Below are 16,572 nucleotides of genomic sequence, written 5' to 3'. Positions count from 1 at the left end.
AGTTTATGTAGAAGTCCCAATTTTTACGGCTCTGTTGCCCCACCGCTTACAGCAGTGGCCCTTACCAAATTTTGTTTGCCAAAGTCATTGTGGAAGCCGCAAGTAATTGTCTGGTCCGGTCCAGAGGGATGATATTTTCCCATATCTCATATTTTCTTATTGCCCAAATGTGCCTCTCCAGTCACCACCCAAACACAATACAGACAAAATGCTGCCTGCATTATTGCCCAGCGATTAAGTTCCCTATCATCATCTATCTACCACATTTACATTATTGCAGACTGACAAGTGTGGGGTCTGTGTGACTGCGTGTGTGTCTGCGTATCAACCTCGTCACATTAGGAAGTGAAAGAAAAGCTTATTTTCCATGAATTTGATATGTTAATTTTGGCTTAATTAGTGTGTTTGATGAGTCGAAAAAAGAAGGTAACTCTGTGTTCCTTGGCTGAAGGGGATTTTGCATTCTCTTTCAAAATCATCCTCATGAGCACAGGAGCTGAGTTTCAAGGCTCAACAGTGAGGCTTTTGGTGAAGTTTAAACTTCTTTTCCACTTTAGGACATGGGGTGAATCAAACAGTCTTTACCAACTTTGAAAACCAATGTAAATATCGTGCCAAAATGAAAGTTGAGATGACGTCTGTAGTCATTCATAGCTGCTATCTGCATCGTTTTGTGAAATCGGGACCTAAATATCGTTCTGATATCAGTTCAAAACAGTCTCCACAGCTGTTTTAATGACTTTTTACCATGCCATAATATTATACTGTGAAAGTTTTGTTTTTGTTTGGGTTGTTTGAACTTGCCACCTTCTGCACATCGCTGATCGTCACTTATGTCAAGTATGGTTATTGAATGTATCTGGTACATGATACTTTGTCGTAGAGGTAAAGAAGGTCTTGTCAACTAACCATGTTTTACATGGAAGACAGGGATACTTGTACCATGCTGAGAATCCTCTGCATGGGACCAGTATCATCATCAAAATGAATGGGAGTCAATGAAAACGACATTGAAAATCGCCAACAAAATCATGGATGATGAATATCAGCTCGTTGTTTATTCACAAGTAATGTAAACAGTGTGCTGCACTTCATTTAATTTGTGTAGTTCAAAGTGCAAACATACATTCTCCCATGTTAATCTCCAATATTGGAAGCACAAATTTGTTTGCCTTGATGAATTAGTTTACATCTGCTATTATGATGCTGCTTGACCCTTCCTTGGTTTTTGCTCACTGTGATAGCCTGTGTCTTTTCTGTCCATTCTAGATCTGTAGTTTATTGATGTGGCTTATGGTGAAAGTTTATTGTGCAAGTGTTTGTGTGTGTGGCTGTTTGTGATCATGTTAATATTTTCTATCTCTTCATGGATCATTTGGAGCTCCGAGATCCAATTTTTCTGCGCAAAGGGACTCTAAATTATTATCTCAACTCATCTCATCACAAACTAATTTTGGGGGGGGGGGGGCCTCCCCATGTGAAGCTTATTTGCATCTGGTTATTTCCCTCTGGTGGAAGTTAACAGATTACCATGGCGACTCCCATGCATTCTTAATGTGGTCTAAATCTGCGTCTCTTATTGGATCTTTAATCAAATTTTAATTAACAGTCTACTCAATGGACTTCCTAATTAACACTCAAAACAGTGTGTTTGCAGTTCTGGGTCTTTTAACAGCATTTTTGGGCCACTGTAATTTCATTGAACTGTAATCAAATTACAGTATCTAAACATAGGAACTAAATGTATTTCATCATGTTATTATTTCTCTGCTCTATCTACAAAAAGGCAGATTTTCAGGAATGTACAATTTCGCAATGAGATAATGGAATATTTTATGCACTCCTACTTTCTTTTATTAATGATAGCATTATTATCCACTTTCATTTATTTAAATGCAGATTTATAGCTTATACGTGATTGAATTGGCAAACACAGATACAACCACAGTGACATACTGCATGCCATATGCCTGTTCCATTATATCACCATCTGTAAATAATGGTAACCTAATTTTAAATACCCATCCTTGGAGTAAGTTGGTACACATGGAGGTGGTATAAGCTGAAGTTTATCTTTAAAATATAGAGGATCCAGTCTGCAAAAGTGTGATCATTTTATACCCCAAGGACTTTTTTAATAACATTTTGTGTCAATTTTCATAACAATTCAATCGCACCATCATTATTAGATTCTACATTGGGAGGGAGGAAGCTTTTCACCTGTACTCCATCCTCCATGTTAACATAAAACCAACTGCTCACTGCTAGTCACAGAACGAATGGGGATTGGAAAGAATGGGCTCTTGCTCAGTGTCACACCGACAGTATTGGGCACCAAACGGAATCGAAGGCAGCAATCCTCTTGACTTCCCAGCAATGGACATTTGATGGACGGTAATGTGTACATTAACCCAAATTCAGTCAGGAACATTCTCGCCATTAAGATAAAACCATAAGTGCACAAATAGTTAAACAGTTGTATTTGGCGGTAGAGGTTCTGCTCTTTAAGGCGCTCCGTATATGAACCCAAGCTGCATGCTAAAGATTCAGCGGGGAGTACAATCACTCAGAACAGAACCCAGCAGACACATATCATTCAGATATGAATTATACATAATGCACGAGGCAAGAAGATGCCATCGCAAGTATATTGATTAATAAGAAACCAGAACAGGAGGAGGCTGGGGTGGTCGAGGGAGAAAGCAGCACAGCCAGTCAGCACAGTGTGCAGCAGGTAGGAACCACAGGGAAGAATGAGGAGTTGGTGGTTGGTGGGTGCATGAACACACACAAACGCAACATGTGCACACTCAAAGATACACACACATATGCACATTCACACTCCCTAAACTGAGGTGCCACCATGCCATGCCACCTGACACCTAGTTGTATTCCCTGTGCGTTACCTTAGGGGACAGTCAGACTGACTGGCTTCCCCTTGTAAAGGTCACTGTGGCTGCTAGGAGAGCACACACTTACACACACATACTTGTATTACTATACTTGTGAGGACCTTCATTGACTACATTCATTCCCTAACCCCTAACCTTAACCCTTTCCTCAACATGTCTAACCCTTAACCCTTACTTTAACTTAATCCTAATTCTAATCTTAACCCCAAAACCCAAATCCTAAACTAACCTTAATCCTCATCCTAACCTATATTTAAAGAGTAACTAAACCCCAAACCCAAATCTGTAGTGAAGCCTGACACCTAATGGTGAAAAGTAGGTTACTGAACTGGCCATCACAGATTTGGGTTTGGGGTTTAGTTACTCTTTAATCTTACTTCTAATCTTAACCCTAAACCCAAATCCTAATCCTAAACTAACGCTAACTTAATCCTAAACTAAGCGAGCCAAAATGTGCATTTTCCTCATCTTTTCATTTGGTCCCCATAACCACAGAAATACAAGAATACACACTTGCATGCAATGTGCTGAGTAATACAGTATATCCAACATATATCTCACACACACACACACATATACACACACCAGTCAGCAGTCGCTGCCCCAAAACTATGGAATTCTCTTCCTCCCACCATCCGATTCTCCCCCACTATTGAGATCTTCAATAGTCATCTTAAAACATACTTCTACTCACTAGCTTTTAACTGTGCCTAACTTAACTTAACCAGCTCAGGTATTTCTCCTGGAGTCTCTGTAGATCTGTGTTGTCACTTGGGCTCTGTGTGACCATGTGCCTTTACTATTTATTATTATTATCATTATTTATAATTCACTCTGATCTTTTCTCCTCTTCTATTGTGTTTGTCTCCTTCTTTTGTTTTGTTTTCCTCTGTGTGTGTTGTAAAGCACTTTGGATCAACTGTGTTGTGTGTAAAGTGCTATATAAATAAAGTTGAGTTGAGTTGAGTTGAGCAGTCAGTCTGTCATCAGTCTGGTGTCATGGAGTAGAGTCCCAGAATGACAAAGACTTTTTCTCCTCATTTCTTCCCCCTCCTTTTCTCCATTCTTAATTAACATAATTGGCAGGGCCATCATTACTCATCCACACATTGAGTCTTTGCAGCTGACTGTGGAAAAGTCACACGGTCCTTTCCAAGGTTGCGCACTGCCAAAATGTCACCCTGTCAGATCAATTAGCTGGGTGGAGGGGAGCTCATCAGCGTGGGACTCGTGGTAAACAAGACTGTGATCACATTGTCACAAAGAATCTGTCCATATTAGGCCCCAGCTCTAGAGTTTGTCCACAAGTCTTTGGACAGTCATTATTGGTCAGGACTTGTCTAAAGCCCTGTTTGCATTGGACTAATATTATGACCTCATGTAATTACTTAATTTCCCCCAACCTCTGAAACGCATTCTCACACGATAACAAAATTCGCTGAAATCACTGATGCCCTGAATACAATTGAGGTCAAGATTTCACAATTTGCTGGAAATGTAACTTTTATTTTATATTACAGATTACATGGCAGATTCACACCACTGATTTCCACAATTATTACAAATCATGGGACGTTCTCAGGTAATGTTAATCCCATACGAATAGGGCACAGGATTATCCTCATTAGTTTTTTAACCTTTACCTGCTCACTCATTTTAGGTTGCTCTAGATAAGACCGTCAGCTAAATGCCTAAAACAAAAAAATGAAATATTCAAACTACACATTTGTTTTTCAATTTGATGAGTACAAACAATAACAATACAAAACAAACCTAGCAATGCTGTCAGTGTTATAAAAATTTTTTTTTAATCATTTTTAGTTTGTGTGATCAACCTAATTGACTTCTGCTGAACCATGAAAATGCAGTAATTCCAATTTCATTCTTATATCTAAATCAAATGTTTATATGATCCTTTGTGTGTTGAGTAACTTTGACCCTTGGACATAGGGAACCCATTCAAACCTGACTGTATAACCCTGTTGAAACACTACCACCACACTACTGGCTTTGTTTACATAGTGATCTATTGAACTGGTGACATTTTTTTCCACTTTGAAAGTTATTGTTTGAGCCTAAGGACTGGGCTTTACATGTATTACGAAGATGGAAAAGGGTTGTTCACATTTATTGTTTGCAAATGTTGGATTAAATCAGACGTATGTTTTCAGTTATGCTGCATTAAACCCTTAACGGAAATTTGTGAATACGCCCAAAACTTAGATGGTCATATCAATTCCAATTTCTATTCTCAGTTCCTAAACACGTGTGAAGATTCAAACTTTTCATCTGACAGCGGTACTATATTTTAGCAGCCGTTTTACACCGCACATCTGACGTTTGTGCATCTTCTTTAACAGCCAATAGCCCATTTATGGCTGTTAGAAAGTAAAACATCTGGTTAGAATCCAAGTTAAGCTGTATTTTTTAGCAGCTGTTTGGGTATAGCTTGAGAGTTAATAGCCCTCTTTCAAATGCACACCGGGAAGTCGTTCCTCATGCAGTTTCCCATAAACAGCATTTTGCATGCATTACAGAATCAGGCTGAGGCAATGCAATCAAGAATGTTAAAGATGCCGAAGCATATTTTTTTTATACCGACATTAAAGCGGTTTCCAAAGTACAGAATGTGTTTCCCGGGATGTAAACAAACCCCCCAACCTCGAAACAAATTGAAAGTAAATAGTTTTGGGGGTTAGAACTAGTTGTAAATCATGTTGTTGCCGTTTGTTGGGGCTTGTATTGCCTAAACGTCCGTATGTTTTGGATGCTTACCGTGGGGATATTTCAATGAAACTTTATTATGTATTAATCAACACAAATGGCTGGGGATAAAAAAGTAAACACAGGCTTTATGTATTATGCATGGATATATGGATGGAACGGTGAATAGACAGATAGAGATCCAATGATTTCCAGACTCCACAAACTAACCACCTGGACTTCACACTGTAATTAAGTGACACAACTAGCCCCAAGAGTCATAAATAATAGAAAAACAGACATACACAGACTGACTGAAAGACAAAGATATGGTAGACAGCAACTCAAAACAACTTTAAATCAAACAGACTTCGGAAATAATTTAAAAATCACATTTCCAACGACTTAGAATCACCATTCCTCTCAACCTTGCACTGTAAAAAAATGTAACCCAAAACCCTCAGATGGATAAACCTGCCCTAACCTCCATTATAACAATAACATGTAAATGATTATTAAACGATAATTTAATGCAACAATTCCATCTGACCTTTGTAATAATGTAATAATAACAGTAATCATTTAACCAATCACTTCCCCTAAGCCCTTCTGCTAACGGTGAACTGTGAACTATGATAATTTAATACTCTGGCAATTCCCATCGGTTTGAGTGGGCGGTGCACTGATGACCTTATGATTTTGCAATTAGTACATGTATTATCTGTTGGCCTGGCTGTGTGTGTGTGTGTGTGTGTGTGTGTGTGTGAGATACAAGTGTGATCTGGTAGGTAGAAGATCTAGTCCTCGCTCTCTCTGTATGTGTGTGTATGTGTGTGTGTGTGTGTGTGTGTGTGTGTGTGTGTTCACAAGAGAGGAAGTGATACAAGCACTATCTGGTTGCCCGCAGATGGGGTACTCCCCGCTGTGTCTCTGTGTGTGTGCACGTGTCTGATGTGTGTGTGTGTGTGTGTGTGTGTGTGTGTGTGTGTGTGTGATACAAGTGTTATCTACCGTGCTTGCGATGTACTCCCCACTGTGTGTCTGATGATAATTTCTTACAGCTCATGCTAGGAATTAACAATGGACTCATTACATAATAAAAGGGATGCTATCACACAGGGAAACAGTATCAATTGATTAACAAGCATCTGCATATGGATTTAATAATTGAACAACTTAAAATGAGCTCTGCTAGGCAGACACTTTAACTCATACTCCAACTTCTTCTTCTGTGACAGGTGCAAGACTGTGTCTCTGCATGCCTGGCTGGCTGGCATCTGCAGGTGGATGTCCTCCCACCACCTCAAGCTCAATCTGGACAAGACTGAGCTTCTCTTCTTCCCCGGGAAATCCCATCCCCTACAAGATCACTCCATCACCATTGACAAAATCAAAGTCACACCTACCCCATTCGCCAAAAACCTTGGTGTGATCATTGACTATGAGGCATACATTGCAGCCACTACTTGATCCGACAGATTTTTTTCTGTACAACATATTGGATCACCACCAGAATCACTAGGGACTCAACAGGGAGGCTGCTGAGCTCCTGGTCCAAGCTCTTGTCATCTCCAGGCTTGATTACTGTTAACTGGCCTCCCTGCATCCACGTTTACACTGCAAAAACTGGTAAACTTGTTAAGCTATTTTATTTTGTATCCAGATGTATTATTAGTGAAATTATCTTACTGCACTGGCAGATAATTTTACCGGTTTCAACAAATTTGATAATGTAACATGTTATAACATAATGTTTCAGGACATTTAATTGGTAAAAGTGAAATTGTCTTGGAGCAAGTTTGTCGTTTCAATATTTTCTTCATTGCTCTATGATGGTTTCTTGAAAGAAGTCCTTTTGGCATGAATCAAGTGAAAATTATTGAAACCGGCAAGATTATCTGCCAATGCAGTGAGATAATTTGACTAAAATATCATGAAATAAGCTTGATAGGTCTGGAACAAGATAAAATCACTTGATACATTTTATGCAGTGGCTCCCACTGGCTGCTCCCATCCAGTTCAAAACACTGGTGTTAGCGTACAAGGCGACCAAGGGCACAGCACCCAACTAGGCTACTATCAATATGGAATACGTGTATGCGTGTGCAACGTAAGCACATGGAGCCATTTCAAACCGCCATGGTCATTAAAATGAAGGGGATGTCACAACTTGTGAGTGTACTTTGTGCTACACTGGCCTGGGAATTTATGTGAACACTGCAACAGCAAAGACAGTTGTGAAAATGACCTTTGCAAATGTTTTATCAAGCAGGGAATTTATTCAGCTTGCACTGTACTTTGGACAATAATACTCGCATCATCTTTTAGGGTCAGCTGTTCCTCACTCTCTAGTATAGCTTTTTAAAAAAGCACCAATTTGTGCTTAAAGGAATAAGAATTTAAAGTAAAAAAAAACCCAATGCGACTACTTTTAAATGATAACGCTGGTGTTTTTTAATGCATTTCTTACCGTCAACAAATCCTATTAAAATAACAAAATCAACAATGCGTTCGCCCCCATTACTTTCCGACTTCCCACGTTCCCTTTTTAGCCTTTAAACCGGAAGTCATTGGCTCCAATTGTAGGCTAAAAACCTTTAAATAAAGCTCACAAAGACATAGTTTCAATTTTAAAAATCGCTAACTGTTACCATGAAAAGTCAGGCTATTGTAGTTATTACCAAATCAAATTCAAACGGGAACAAATTCTTCATTACGCCGGGGACTATTTTCGGTGCTATGGAACTACCTTCCTGAGATGGAAAACGTGTTTACGGTTGGCTTATTAAGTTGTTTGAGGAAAAAGTCGTCCGGCCTGGTGCATCGCAATGATGAAATATGCTGCCAGAGCAACGGCATGGCTCTTTGGCGTGTTTTTAATGGTTTTTTGGCTACTGAGACATGGCTTTATTGGGCATCGGCTACATGGACGAGACTTGTTAGCAAAGCAAATTCATTGCTGATTTTGTTATTTTCATAGGATTTGTTGACGGTAAGAAATGCATTAAAAAACAACAGCTTTATCCTTTATGTTTCAAGCTTAAAAATACCTGCATGAATTTAACTAAACGTGGTATGAACATACTCATCAAGATGATTGGGGATACAGCAATCAGGCCCCCAATGCAAGCACCCCTTTCCAATTAATGAATCCAAATACATTAAACAGCATAACCTCTTTCATGCGTTGTATGTGAAAGCCTCATATATTCATGTAAAAAGCAGGGCGTGAATACATCATCAAGGCTATTTGTAATAAAACAATGTCCCCAAAATGACAGCATCAATTTCCAGCTCAAAAAAAATGATACCGATGCATATTCGTATAAACAATCAAAACCCAATCAGTTGAATTCCCAGTGCAGCAAATTAAGCGTGGATATGAAATTATACCATTGTCATGCAGAATATGCCAGTAATCATTTAAATGGAGCAGGAAAACAGAAATCAGCAACAAAAGGCCTTTTAGATGGTCTTTGTGAATGATTAGGTGTGAGAATATGTGTTTCCGCTCATCAGTAGAGTATCATCAATAACTAAGCACTGCATACATAGAATTAGAATAGATAGTAAGGCCGCTTTCCTCTGTATAAGGCGGGGACTCGAGTCACATGAATTGGACTAGAGTCACAGTTTTAATTGCTTGAGACTTGACTTGATGCATGAAGAGAAGACTTGAGACTTGACTTGACTTGGGTTCTGGTGACTTGAGACTTGACTTGACTTGGGTTCTGGTGACTTGGGACTTGACTCTGACTTGTACTTTGATGACTTGAAAAGGTTTCTAGTCTTGACAAAAGATCTTGTTTGTCTAAATGACTTAGATTGAAAGTGATGAGATTTGTTCCAGCAGACTGAATTTAAATTCTGTTTTCTGAATTTGTATGGAATGATTGAATTTATTGAAGTTGAAACTGATTCTAGAAATCAAACTCATGATGCTCTTACCAAGTTTTTATCCTATTAAAATCATATTGCATTGAAAAGTCCTAGATATTTAATTTTCTTTAAGATATTAAATTGATACTGGACTCTTGTTCTGACTTGACTTGCTGTTCTACATTTAGACTTGAGACTTGACATTGATGACATGGACTTGACTTGAACTTGACTTGGTAATCTACATTTAGACTTAGGACTTGACTTGAGACTTGAGCCTCAAGACTTGAGACTGACCTGAGACTCGAGCAAAGTTGACTTGATCACACCTCTGGTATAAAGTAACCTATTTTGCCTATTTTATTCTTCCTAATGCTTTGAAATGGACTATAGCCTCCATTATACCTTTCCTTGCTTTCTTTCTCTCTTTCAATTGAAATCATCATGTCCATTCTATCCACAGTTCAGGAGATATGCTGCGTATGAATAGTCATAATACAGCATTCTTCCTGTTTGAATAGCTAGCCCCGCATGTTCCCATTGAATAGAAGCCAGCAGCGGTGGGAATTGCGCCGGGAAAAGAAGCAGACGAAAGGGGAAAAGAGGGAAACGCGCCCAATTAAGGCTCAATGATGAAAGAGGGAGAAAGGGAAAAGAGAGAGTGACTAAATAACAGAGAGAGAGCAGAAAAGTAGGAACAGAGAAGAAAGGAAGCGAAGAACAAAGCGCGAACAAGAGAGACAAATAAGAGAGAGAACACAAGACAAAGACAGAGAGTATAGAAAGAAAAGAGAAAGGGAAATGACTCTATGACTATTTTTGTCATCTGCCGGGTTGGTCCAACCTTGAGTCCCCAAGATGACGACGACAACATTCAAAAATTCATCATTATTGGGGGGGGGGGGGACAAAGTTGTACAGTGACGCTGGAACGGAACAGAAGGTCCCCTCCACACAGCGTCCAGATGTCGCCTCCATATTTTATCGCTCTTTATCTTTAATGTTTTTTCTCTTTCAGTTCAATAATTCAGTCAGCTTCATTAATAGATATGACTGCGGTGCATGTAATCTGTCTGCCAGATATTTGATCTGTTCTGGCTTTGGGCATCAGGGGGCTTTAGTGGGTATTGTTGTTCCTCTTTCATGATGGCCGCTGCTTCAGATCAACGGCTTCCGACCTCATTATTTTATCACGGAGGGGAATTTGAGGCGAGCTTGTGTTTTTTTTTTTTTTTTGGCTTGTCTGTGGTTTTACATTGCTGGAAAGGCCAACTTTTGGTTATGTAACGTTTTTAAAAATATATATATATGCTGTTCTGTTCACACCAGGACTGGTGTTAATGAAATTTAAAGAAAAGGAGGCTTAAAAACAGGCTTTCAATGTTATATTATTACTTTATCTTTTATTTTATTTATTATTATACAATATTACAGCTCCACAGATGCCAACATTGGCTCATCTTCAGAAGTATAATTCCGATGACCTTATATTATGCAATTAGTACAGTGTGCAGTGGCTATAAAAAGCACTCAGTAAATCAAAGTACTGCACATATCCACCTCTTTCACTGATGCTGGACAAGGATTAAACTGCAAAACTCATCATCAAATCTGAGGAAAACCAATTCTCAAATTTCAAAACGTTTGTCACAATAAAAAAATTTGGTGGACCACAGATTTTGTGCGGATCTACTTTGAGTTTTGCCATACAAAGCATTTACCCCTCTTGACTTTTTGTGCAAATGCCACCCATAAAGTATTTCACACTGCGCTCCAACACTCTGAGGCAGCAAACACCCTAAAATCCCATTAGCATGTACTGAAAGGACTTGGTTTAAGACTTCCTAGCAAGAAAGATAAAATTAGAGCGGTTTTAAAAAGCGAAGATGAAGGTCTCAGAAGGTCTCGCTATAACCTAAAGCTGAAGTGTGAATACTATATTAAATGTTTATGAAATGTTTTTGCCAATGAGACAATTTAGCCAAAGTGAGTAAAGGGGGTGATTATTTTTACAAACTAGATTTTTGTTATTGGAATCCCAGTTCCACTTTGACAGATAAGAGTACTTTGCGTAGATTTTAGACCAAAAATCCCAAATAATGCATTTTGAGGCACAAACACCTTTTTTTTTTTAGCAGTGTTCAGCAGATGCTTTGGTGTGGCTCCCCATGTGGAACTCTTATATATGGCAATATACAGTACTACATCTAAAGAGGAGAAAAAGTATGTGGCATATATGTGATACATATATGGATCTATAAGTATTTCCATATTGCTTCTATGCAACGATGGAACTTCCCTGTGAAATGCAACATGCTCAAAGGAAAATTCAACAGTACGTCTTGCCATTGGAAATAATGAGAAAATGAATTCAGTTGCTTAAATGAAGGTATTCATTTGAGACAATGACATAACGTTGAGAGATGCAGTCTCTGACATTTGTTGCTAAAGCGTAGCCTGATTTCTGTTCCATTCTACTGTAGCTTGTTCCTGCCTTCACCAATCAGAAGTAATGTAACATAGTCTGTAGTCAGCTGCACCAATCAGACGTAATGTAACTCTAGTCTGTAGTCAGCTGCACCAATCAGACGTAATGTAACTCTAGTCTGTAGTCAGCTCCACCAATCAAACGTAATATAACTCTAGTCTGTAGTCAGCTGCACCAATCAGACGTAATGTAACTCTAGTCTGTAGTCAGCTCCACCAATCAGACGTAATGTAACTCTAGTCTGTAGTCAGCTGCACCCATCAGACGTAATGTAACTCTAGTCTGTAGTCAGCTGCACCCATTAGACGTAATGTAACTCTAGTCTGTAGTCAGCTGCACCCATCAGACGTAATGTAACTCTAGTCTGTAGTCAGCTGCACCCATTAGACGTAATGTAACTCTAGTCTGTAGTCAGCTGCACCCATCAGACGTAATGTAACTCTAGTCTGTAGTCAGCTGCACCCATCAGACGTAATGTAACTCTAGTCTGTAGTCAGCTCCACCAATCAGAAGTAATAAAATGTAAAACCCCAAATGAATTAAATTAAACCTAAACATTATAGCTGAAACTAAAAAATTACAGCTGATTGATTTACTAATTCACACTTTTACCAGCATTAGATATGCATTTGTGTGTACTGTGTCTAGATTTTACTTCTTATACTTAAACTTAAATCTTAAACTTGGATTTGCATATGAGACAAAGTGTGTAAACCTTCCTCTGACTGCAACTACTAACCCGCCCCATACCCATAAAGAATGTGTTCTCAGTGAACTTACTTAAATAAGGATTTAAAACAGGAAGACTTTGGCCAGAACAACGGAACAACAGCTTGAGAAGAGATCTACCATAAGAACACCGTAAAACCTCCAATATCCTACATATGTGGAGACTTTAACGCAATTACAGAGCAAAACGATCAGTCCGATGTACACAGGCCAACTTTAATCTTGAACCAGCTGGCAAAGTATTGAGGGAGATCTGTGAGAAAGCAAATTTGACAGATTGTTATCGGTTTTAATATGCTTGAGCTGAAAAAAACAGGCAAACAAAGAATTGACAGAATATGTTATTTATGGTGTAAAGTTTTGAATTATAAGACAGAAGTTATTGTAGATTCTGACCATCTTGCAGTAAATGCTTTGGTTAGTATTGGTAAAGAAGAAAGGAAAACCTGGATTGGAAAACAATATGTCTTAAAGAACCCTCATTCATTTCAGACTTATAGGATGAGATTAAGAATTAAGAATTGAACATAAAGTGGAATAAAAATGTACAATCACTTAAGTGATAAAAGCGAGCCAGAAATGATGAAACAACTCGAGTCTGACAATAAAGTTTATAATCGTATTCATGGCAACGAGATAAACATGTCAACATGTTTCACAACATCTCTTTTTGTGATATATTTTGTGATATTTTAACAATTTTAATGATATTTTAGACTATAACTATTGTACATATTTAGACTATAAGTATTGTTTAAATTAAGACTCCTTTCTGGTAATTCTGCCTTTTTTTTTAACAGCTTTTATTGTGGACTGGCCTCCCCGGCTATTGTTAGAAATCTGGCCACTATTTGAGATCCAATCTTTATTCAAAATTTGAAGATACATTCATTTTAACAATATTCTTAACATATATACATTCAGCTTACAAAGGCACAAGTACTTACTGAAGGGAAACAAGAGTGTGCAGTTAATTCTAACTTTAGTAAATGTCTGACAAAAAAGTATTAATACTAGTCTAAGAGCTAGGTGAGCTTGTCCTCTATATGTGATAGCAGCACTTCTTATCTCCCAGTGCTGATCTTGGAGCTTCAGAATTTGGCCAGGGAGTACAGCCATATGCCTCCCCCAGCATGAGGCCTCCGTCCTGGCCTCATGAGAGGCCGCTATTCCCCCTGCCAAACCCAGAGTTCACACACAGTCCCATGGTGTACCAAGCACAGTAATTAAGTGAGTAGTAAGACGGAGGATAGAGTGACCTAAAAAGTAAAAGTGTCCTCAATTTATGCAGCTGCTGCAAATTCGACCCTCTAAGATTTGTAGTTTAGGGGCAAGATAGTCAAATGTTTTATATGCACTTGTATATATATGTCATTATGGCATTAGTAAAATGTCACGCTTTTATAAGCTAAGGCCATCAGTAGCCTATTCCATGAACTTCATTTTTCTGCCAGCAATAAAGTTGTACAAGTAGGTGTCATATTGTTTTCAAATGGTGCGAATCTCATTTTGGAATGCTATAAAAAATGCCTCTTTCTGGTGAGTCCAGGCTTGATAAAAGTACTACTATATTTTAATGAGCCTGGATCCCAGAGGACATAAAACCAGATTTCTCACTGCAGTCCAGGCCAAGAAGCCTGAACTCTCAGAGTGAGACTACAAACTCATTCTGAAGATGGAAGATCATCTCCTTTAATGCAAATTTGCATTCTCATTTCCATATTGATCAGCGCAGTTTTCTGCTCGGTCTCTCCTGTAAATAGCTGCTGAAAGTATTCTCCGCCCGCTTGCATCACTGGTTGTATAATTTTTCATTACTAATTCCTATTGATAGGAATCAATTACCGAGTCCCATATTCAACCGCTCTTTGATCTGGTCCAAACAAACAAACAACAGACAGAGAAGAGATCAAAATGAATGCAATAGTGGGACACTCACATTGAAAGCATTGTCAGATGTTGAAAGAACAGGCATTTCACCCACAATAGACCTGAACTCTGTTTTGTTCTAGCCTTCAATGTGATTGATTTTCTGAGAAATGTTTTCGCTATGGTTTTCAGTACATTAGATATTTCGCCTAAATACTTGTTTTTACATTTCATTGGGCTTTTTAACACTTCATGGAATATGTGTTCTCTGAATGACATTGCTCCGAGGACAAATTCAAACTCATTAACTTTAATTAACTAATTAAACCAAATGAATTACTGCAAGATTGTTCCTGGTTTTAGGATATGTGTGAGAACACGTATAACTAGAAAAGTCAATTTCCTGTAGAGAAAGTGTGTGCAAGCTGAAAGCAACTGGAAGTGTGTGCTTGCTTCAGCTTGAAGGGCAAAAAAAAGTTGATTTGATGAGAATGAATTTCTCAAAAGTGCTTAGAAGTTCCACCACTAGATGTCACTTTTCATTCTCCACCATGGAATCCTATGGGGGAAAAAAATAAGAAGAAAAGTTAAACATCTTAAGAATCTAAGAATATCCAGTTCAATACATCCTCACATCTCCACAAGGTACCTGGACATTTTAAAGGTGGAATGGAGTCTCAAAGTCAGAGAACGTGTAGAAGTAGTTGGATTGCAATGTTTTGGACTCTAAAAACAAAGGAATTCAAATGTGCAAAAGTAATTAATTTATTTATTTATTTATTTATAAGTTAATGCTAACATACTCTAAAGACAACAGTAAGGACAGTAAGGTAACACCAGTTAAGGAAGGTAACACTTGGTCTAGCAAACACCCTTAGAAAAGTGGAACTTTTTAGTGCATCACATATAATTCCAGGAGGAAACTGCAAGGTGTGCCAAAGCAGTAATGTCACCGCCCCAAAACATTATCCAGTGATGAGATGAAGACCCCCACATGTCCCCTCTTTCAAAAAACAGCAGTTTACTGTCTGGATGCGAATTTAGTCTTTCCCAAGGTCGATACACTTGGCAGCATAAGTGATGAAGGCCCTGGCAGCAGCAGTTGAGGGTAAACATGATCCTTTACCTGTAAGGAAAGCCCTATGCATCAAATTGGCTTTTTTAAGTGAGGATGACCAAGCCAGGAAAGAGTTATTATAGGGACTAAGGGAAGCTAGGAGGTGGAAATTGTGAGATGACATAGATCCTGCCTAAGACCTGACTTGGTATTGTGGTCCAACACTCAGCAGTCTCTTTATAGAACTCATTGTGCATTGGCAAGACAGCAGATGAGGCATATGAAAAGAAGAAGCTTAAGATACACTGAACTAGCAGCTAAGCCTGGATGAAGCTGGAAAGCCAGGGTATGCCTTTTGTAAATTGCCGCATCCACTATCAGTTTACTGAGGGAGTTGGGCATTCATGGTCAGATCTTACGTCTACAAAGGCAGGCTAGAATGGACACCAACTGGGGGCCAGAGTATATAAAACCATCACATAAATATGATGGCATAACTACGGTAGCAGAAATGGGTAGTCATGCACGTAGATGTACTGTAGGTGGGAGTAGGTCTAATCGGTGTTATGGGTCTAATTCAAATAAACATCCATGATGGCAGAGGCCCACTTATAAACCCAATGACATACTGTAGCTCTCGCCCTCCCTACCTCTAACATTCAAGATTTATACATAACCTAACAAGTACACAAAGAATAGTCTTGGGTTCACTCTGCTACACAGATAATTTTACTTTAATACACTGATTCTGCAAATGTGAAGCGAAGAAAGAGAGGGAGAAAAGGGTGAGATGGGGAAAGAGGCAAGATGACACGCAAATATAACAGAATAGAAGACTGCAGTCTGTCTTTCTACCAGTCACCAACTATTCTGTCTTGGTATCTACTCGAAAGAGAACTACTTATGATGAAGAGGAACACCCACTTCACTTCTTCA

This window comes from Centroberyx gerrardi, chromosome 16 (assembly GCF_048128805.1).
Source record: "Centroberyx gerrardi isolate f3 chromosome 16, fCenGer3.hap1.cur.20231027, whole genome shotgun sequence".
Taxonomy (NCBI): domain Eukaryota; kingdom Metazoa; phylum Chordata; class Actinopteri; order Beryciformes; family Berycidae; genus Centroberyx; species Centroberyx gerrardi.
The sequence above is the reverse complement of the archived record's forward strand: the minus strand, read 5'-3'. Positions refer to the sequence as shown.